Here is an 8773-nt window from a genome sequence, read left to right as displayed (position 1 = left end):
GCTGCAACAATATGTCCCTGTGCAACTTGCAAGCAGCTACACCACAGAACACTCCTCCTTAAAAACTGTTTACTATTTGTGTAACTATATTGGGAGCATCACAAATCTTGTGCTTCATGAGCCTTGTAAGCCTTGTGAGTTTTGCAAGCCTCATGAACCCCATTCCTCCCTCTGGGAAGAAATGTTCAAATCTAGAGCTATACAACACAAAACCCATTCTCTTATTCTCCATAGAATGCTTACCACAAAAATCTTCAGACATTGTAGTTATATCTTATAAAGTGAGCTGGCAGCATGAGAGTGAAAGTGAAAATGTGAAGCCAAAACCAAGGAAAGGCAAAGGCACAATACAGAGGGTCCATTTCTAACCCAGATGACTCACAGAACCAGACCAGAAACCAGAGAAGCAAAGTGCTGTTACAATAAACATTTTCCTGTTGTGAGCAGAATAGATTCAGATGCAAATGCAAAGATGCTATGAAGAAATATACAGAAAAATGTCTTCTAGAACACACACACGCATAATAGTTACAAAGACCTCTCACATGGGTGCTTGTCTTCATGGGATTAATTTCCTTTGAAATGCTTTGATCCATTGAGTCTAATATCTGACACTTTCACAAAAGTATAGGAACTTTCCTTAATTCCTTAGTAAAATTGATACCTCAAAAATTCCTATAACCTTTTTAACATCTTTTCATTAATTCAATCACCAGTCAGTGCTATGTCTTGTAGGCAAAAATGCAAGAGAAAAATACATGATCAATAAAGGTCAGAATATATGAGGAAGATACATATTACTCAAAAGCTAAAACAAACTTGTAAAATAATGACTATTGCCAGTCCTCCCTATAGAAGGACTTTTATGCCTCAAACTGTGATGTAACAAGGAGATTTACTATGATGGTAGAAGGCAGAGAAAAAGTTCCCCTTGATAACAGTTGTAAGATACCAAACATATAAAGAAGAATTAATGCTAATTATTTCTAGACTACTCTAAAATCTGAAGTGTAGGGAGTGCTTCCAAACTTGATATACAGGGGGAGCATTATCTGATACCAAAATAAGGCAGAGATACAACAAAATGATCACAGCCTGCTGTGGGAGGTCTTTCTGTATGCTGTGAATATGTGTGGCTCCCAATGGGTAATAAATGAAGCTGTTTTGGCCTATGGCAAGAAAGCTTACAGCCAGATGGGAAATCCAAGCAGAGACAGAGAGGGAAGGGAGGAGTAGGGAGAGGTGCCAGCTGCCACCGAAGGAGCAACAAGATGCTAGCAGACCGGTAATGCTGTGGCCATGTGGCAAAATATAGATTAATAGGAATGTATTAAATTAAGGTGAAAGAGCTAGCTAGTCAGAAGCTGAAGCCTTAGGCCATACAGTTTGTAATTAATATAAGCCTCTGAATGCTTATTTTATAAGTGGCTATAGGACAATGGTTGGGAGAGATTTGTCTGGACTGCTGGGCAAGGCAGGACCAGAGAAACTTCTTTCTACTCAGACCAATATCACTGTTGATGTAGATATAAAAAATGGTGATGAAAATGCTGACAAATCAAAATCCACCTAAATATAAAAATGATCATTCACCATGATCAAAGGTATAAGAACTTTCCACATATGCAAACCAGAAAATAGGACACACCACATTACCAGAATATTGTCATTTTAATTGATGCAGAAAAGGAATTTGATGAGTATTTTTTATTATGAAAACACCAGAAGAATTAAGCATAGAGGGGCACATCTCAATGTAATCTTGGCCATATATATTCAAAACATAGTTAATATTATACTGGTGAAGAATAAACCAGAAATTTTGCTTTCAAGATGTGAAACAAACCAGGATGGTAGCTTTTACTTCTTTGTTATAGAACTGGAAGTCACAGATAAAGTCATTTGACGAGAAAAAGAAATGACACACATCCAGAGATAAAGAATGCTGTTTTGCAAACCATGTGTTCTTATGTATAGAAAATTCCAGGTTTTATAACAAACAATCAAATAATAACAATAAAAACATGTTAGAATGAGGTCTGGAGATAAAGATCTGTGTAAAATGCTTGCCTAGAATGCACAGGCCCTTGATTCTCTCCGATGTGATGAAAACATAAAAATTCAAAATTTTAAAAGCCTGCTAGAAATAATAAACAGTTTTATTTAAGATATAAAAATCAACAAAAATCATTAATGCTTTTGTATGTCAATAGTGAGCCATCTGGAAGAAAATCAAGAAAACTATCACATTATAATAGCTATTTTAAAAGCCTACAAATAAATGTGATGAAGGAGGTAAACATTGCTGCAATGAAAACTACAAACCATTGATGAAAGAAGAAAAGATTTCTTAAATGGGAAGATAAATTGTGTTCATTGCAATTATACAAAGGAATATTTTTTAATGTTAAAATATCCATAATATTCAGTGCAAGCTACAAATAACAATACAGTTGCTGTTAGCTATTTCTATGAACTGAAATATTCTCTCCTGAGGGAAAGAGCAGTACTCATAACACTGATGAAGATAAGGAAACTTGTAAGGCTCAAGAAAATCATAAAACTTGAGAAGCTATAGAAACTTACACTTACAAGATTCACAAAGCCCCTACTCAGTTTTATAAAAGCAACAAGAGTTGCTGGAGAGAGATGGTTTCTCTGGGGAAACTGCTTGTAATTGTATAGGGAGGTCCAAGGATGCAGCTTTCATAAGTCATCATCATGCTGGAAGTAGGCGTTTTTGGTGATAGATACCTTTTAGTTATCCATGCTCCTGGTATCACCACGCTAGACTTGAGTAAAATCATTTCTTTGTTCTGTCATTGGGTTCTCATCTGGAGTAAATGTAAATTTTCTCATATCATCCCCTGTCCTGACCACTGAGGAAAGAGACAAAAATAACAACTATGAAAATACCAATGACATTCTTCACAAAATAAAACAGAAGATCTTGAAATATGGGTAAAACCATAACAAACCAAATAGTCAAGACAATGTTCACCAAAAAGAATAAAAGGCAAGAAATATTACTGGACCTAAAATTACACACAAATCTATAGTAACCAAAGCAACTGCATATTAGTATAAAAACAGATACATGGACCAATGGAACAACATAGAATTCAAGAGCTAGACACGCAGATAACAATTGATTTTTGACAGTCAAGAGCATACGGAGAGGCAAAGATAATTCAGTGTTCTATGAGAAACTAGGTACTTAAATGAAGAAGAACAAAACAGAAAAACAGACAAAGTGGATTAAAAATAGAGTTGTAAGGCCACATTCATGAAACTTGTAGAAGAAAGCACAGGAGAATTGCATTGTGACATTGACCTGGGTAAGATTTATCTATTCTATTCTATTTATTTATTTATTTATTTATTTATCTATCTATCTATTTATTTTTCATAAGACCTCAAGAACACAGACAATAGAATTGAAAAGACAAATTAGATTAAATTAGACTAAATAGTTTCTGTTCAGCAAAGGAAACAACCAAATACAAAACACTCTACAAAATAGGAGAAAATACTTGCAGATTATATACCTATTAAAGGATTATTATTCAGAATATGTAAGGGATTCAATATCCAAAAATCAGTCCAAGTAAAAATTGACAATATTTCTAAACATCCATTTCTCAAAAAAGACCTATCATTTGTCAGCTGTCATATGGTATGTGTGTGGTGTTGTGTGTATAGTGTGTGAGGGGTATACACTCTTTGGGTGTATATGTGAAAGTCAGAGTGGTTCAGTGTCAGATACCTTTCTCTATTATATGCCACCTCATATTTTGAGACACATTTTGGTCTCTCAGTTAACACTGACCTTGCTGGTTAGCCCACATGGTTAACCAGTAAGCCTCAGGAATCACGCTAACTCCATCTCCTAGTACTAGGATTACAGACATATATTATCCCTTGAAGCTGTTTATGGGTGCTACAATTCCAAACTTGAGTTCTCATACTTACTCATCAAGTGCTATACCCACTGAGACATCTCTCTAGCCCAAAAAGGATAATATTCTTAAAATGTTCATGATTACTAAGCACCAGAGAAATGCACAATGAGATATCCCCTCACCACACTGAAATGGCCATTAGGAAAAAGACAAAACATAAAAGAAGTACTGATGAAGTAGAGGATAAGAAACTTGCACAATGTTGCTTGGAATGGAAATTAGTACAGCCATTACAGATCATAGTGCGGAAGGTCTTCAAAATAATAATAATAATAATAATTATAATAATAATAATAATAATAGTAAAAGAACTAACATACGATGCCACAATCCAGCTACTAAGTATATGTCCAAAGGAAGTGACACTAGTATATCATAGCTCTCTGGCCTCCAAGTTATAGCAGCAACTTTCACAATAGCCAAGATGTGGAAACAACCTGAGTGTTCATGCCCTGTAGAGTAGAACAGTACATAACAGGAACTCACTGTGTGTGAATATATATTCATACATCACACTAATAGAAAGGCATATATTACAACAGTATTCAGCCATGAAAAGGTAAACAAATCCCGTCATTAGTACCAATGTGAATGAACCCAGAGGGCATTATTTTATGTCAAGTGAAACATGGCAGACTCAGTCAATCACACATGGTCTCGTGGATGTATATTTTTAACAAATGATTTGAAATACCATCAAGAAAATGATTTGAAAGAAGTAGAAAGTACAATAATGGTTATTAAAACCTGGGAAATAATCAAGGTGGGATGAGGGGGGAAGAGACTAATCAATGGATAAAAAGTTGTTTAGATAAGAGGAACAAGTTCTAGTGTTCCTTTGTATATCAAAGATGAGAGTAATAACAATGTTCTTTAATATTTAAAATAGCTACAAGGTAGAACTTGAATGTTCTCACCATAGACATGTTAAATATTTGAAGTGATGAATATGATAACTACTTCTGAGACTTTCAAGAAGATATTAAATAACCAGCTAGATGAACATAATGGGGAAAAGTTAACAGAAGTCTTAGCTAAAAATAAGAACACATGAGATGATTCCTGCCTGTGGATTTTTTCAGATGTAACAAATAAACTGGTGAGAGAGTGTCTACAGTGGGAGACACGAAGGCTTGATCTCCCTCTTTTGTTCACTTGGCACAGTTTTGCCTTGCTGACTCAGGGGAAGAGGGTATTTATTTCCCCTGGTGCACCAAATGTCTTCTGCATTAGACGTCAGTCAATGGTGTCTCCACAGGACAGAAAGTAGCAGCAGTTGCTGCCCTGTGACCAGTCTTCAGCTTCCTCTGTTCCCTTAATGAGAGTGCTCACCCTCTTTTGTCTTGTGCTTTTCAAAATATAAGCAAGGAATCATTGGCAGTGAACATCAAAGTCGCTTCCTGCTTTTCCTCTGTGAGATGACAATGTGACAGCCTGTTCTATTTTACCAGGAATCTCAAAAAAATGATTTGAAAGTGACATCACCACTATAAAGAGAGATGGTAGGACTTGTAAGATCCCTTGCAAGACTGCACAACAGGATAAACAACATCTAAAGTAGTTACAAAACTTACTTAAGATGTTTTTAAAAGAACAGTTATTCAATCAATTGTAAATAACAGGGAATAGAATCTCAGTTTCTCCTCCCTAAGCCATAAAATCAGTTCATCTATCAACGATTATCCTAGAACACACAGAGAAGATTAAAAAAAAAAACTTCCTAAAATACATGAAAATTGTTTCTTTTTTTAATTTATTCTACTTTCATACAACACACCCCAACCACAGTTATGCCTTCCTCCACTTCTCCCAGCCCTTCTCTCTTCCCCAGATCCATCCCTCTTCCATTTTCCTTCATAAGCCAGCAGGCCTCCCAGGGATATGAATTCAATATGACCTAACAAGATACAATAAGACTAGGCACAAGGATTCTTAATGGGAACAGTGGGAACAGGGAGTGTCTCTGACTCTTTTATAGGCTTTTGGAACCCTACTCACACTGGGTCACCTTACCCAACCTTAATAAATGGGAAGGTGCTTAGCCTTACTGCAACTTGATATGCCATGTTTTGTTGATACTCAGGGGGGACCTGCTCTTTTGTAAACAGAAATGGAGGAGTAAATTGGGGATGTGTGGAACAGAGTGAGGATGTGGGGAAAGGACTGGGAGGAGAGGAGGGAGGGGAAACTGTGGCTGGGATGTAAAACAAGACCCAGCTATACTATTCTTGAACAAATACCCAAAGGATGCTCAATCATACAACAAGGATACTTGCTCAACTATGTTACTAGCAATTTTATTTGCAAGAGCCAGAACCTGGAAACAATTTAGATAACCCTCAACTGAGGAATTGATAAAGAAAATGTGGTACATTACACAATTTACTCAGCTGTTAAAAACAAGAACACCAGGAAATTTGAAGGTAAATGGACAGAACTAGAAAAAAAAACATCCTTAGTGAGGAAACCCATACCAAGAAAGACAAACTTGGTATATACTCACTCATAAGTGGATATTAGTTATAAATAAAAGGTAACCATGTTAAAAATCCACAGACCCAGAGAGACTAGATAAAAAGGAGGGTTCATGGGGGGACACCCAGGATCTCCCTGGGAAAGGGAAATAGAATAGATTTTGTGAGTGGACTGAGGATTGGTGGGGATGAAAACATCAGAGATCAGGTTGTGGGGGCCACAAGGTGAGAGTGCTGAGGTGAATGCTGGGGGCGGGGCATTTCTGAGTCTAGTGTAAGTCTGGTGCATGGGAACCTCCAAGGGGTCTACCAGGAGGGCCCCACCTTAGACTCCTAGCAATAGCAGATAAGTAGCCTGACCTGGCCATCTCCTGTGACCAGACTGGTGCCTGGCCCAGTTGTCATCAGATAGGGGTCATGCAGCAACTAATGAAAACAGATGCAGACCCACAGCCAAACATTAGGCAGAGTTCCAGAATCCTGCAGAGGAGGAGGAGAAAGGGGTGTAGGAGCCAGAGGGGTCAAGGAGGACTCACACAATCAACTAACCTGTGCTCACAGGGGCTGGCAGAGACTGAATGGACAACCAGGGAGCCTGCTTGGGACTGACCTAGGCACTCTGCATATATGTTTTAGCTGTGTAGCTTGGTCCTCTTGTGGGACTCCTAACAAGGGGAAGAGGGGCTGTCTCCAACTCTTCTACTGGCTTTGAGGATGCTATTCCTCATACTAGGTCACCTTGCACAGAATTAATACATGGGGAGGTGCTTAGTCTTACTGCAACTTGATTTGTCATGTTTTGTTGATACTCATGGGATACCTGCCCTTTCCTGGATGGAGATGGAAGAGGAAGGGACTGGGAGTGGGAGTGGGGGAGGGGGGGGAGGGACTGGGAGGGGAGGATGGGAGGGAGGCTATGTCCAGGATGTAAAATAAATAGGTGAATAAAAATTTTAGAAACTAAAAAAAAAAAAAAATAGAAGAAAAAGTTTCTTTAAAATATATGTGTATCAAAGCCTCAGAATTTCTAACAGAGCAAGGAATGACTTAGGGAGGATGCAATTATTCATTAATAATTAATTAACTAAGAAGCTCTAAAAACCTGTCAGTGCTGCATAATAATGAGATGCTTGAACTTCTGGATGTTTTCCCTTTAGCTAAATCTTGAACAAAATAGAAAAAAATGGCAGGAAACAGTAATGTCAAATTTGATAGAAACATGCTAACTAAAATTTTAAAGTGGAAGCCAAATAGATTTTTGTTTAAAAAAAAAAAGAATAAAAAAGAAAACAAGGTTAGCACTGAATGACACTTCAAAACATATGTTTATTGATTTAAGAGTTCAAATATTTACGTGAATTGTCTGTAAAAGCATTTTAAATCTAAGGAGTATTCACAGTTTTCATGCATGCATGGGACAGTGAGAGTTGCAGTGTTTATGAGAAAGGCAGAAGCTCTGCTCTCTCATATTAAAGTCACCGGTTTATACTTACAGGACTTGGAGGGAAAGCACCATCAGTGGAAATCACAAACTCTAAGAAGATACGTGAAGAAATTCAGCCAAGTGTTAGGATGCATACCATAGAGCCCCAAACTTAAGGGGTGGTGATGGAGGTAAAGCCTTCAATGAAGGCCTCATTGAAACAGAGACAGAAGCCAAGAATCTTGACAGTGCCACATCTGAAATGAAGGGCTTTGTGGAACAGCTGCAGAGGTCAGTCAGAAAAGAAACATGTTGTAGCAAGTTGTAGTAATTACTCCAACAAGGCAAGATACCAGGCCAAACCTATGCACTTTTTTTTTTTTACAATGGAAATTTGGGGAAGGAAGTAATAATCTCTTTACATTAACCTTGCCAGTGGTTATAGATAAGAGGGATTGGTAGAACTATTTGGAGGGCAGAAGCTTTGTCATAATGAGGTAGCACTTGATGCTTCCAATAAGTTAACACTTCCGAAAGTTAATAGCAGTCACGATAAGAGTTTGGTTAAGGATTTTTGGTTTTGCTCGTTGTTTTGTGTGTGAGAAACAGGGTTTCATGTAGCCCTGGGTGACCTCAAACTCATGTAGCTGAGGCTGGCTTTGAACTCCTGATCCTTCTGTCCCCACCTCCCACTTACAAGGATTATAGACTCATGACACAGTTGCCTGCATCCAGATTGAGTTAAGGTTTCAACATACATTCAAAAATGTTAAAGGCTTCTATACTCAGCCATACCTGGATAATTGATTTTCATGTCTCTTTCCCAAAATTATAGGAATTTCATCCCTATAATGAAATTCACATACTGTGTATTGACAATGTAAGAATTGGAAAAGAATAGCATTGAAAAAAAA

Source organism: Peromyscus maniculatus, chromosome 7 (assembly GCF_049852395.1).
Source record: "Peromyscus maniculatus bairdii isolate BWxNUB_F1_BW_parent chromosome 7, HU_Pman_BW_mat_3.1, whole genome shotgun sequence".
In the NCBI taxonomy this organism is placed as follows: domain Eukaryota; kingdom Metazoa; phylum Chordata; class Mammalia; order Rodentia; family Cricetidae; genus Peromyscus; species Peromyscus maniculatus.
The sequence above is the reverse complement of the archived record's forward strand: the minus strand, read 5'-3'. Positions refer to the sequence as shown.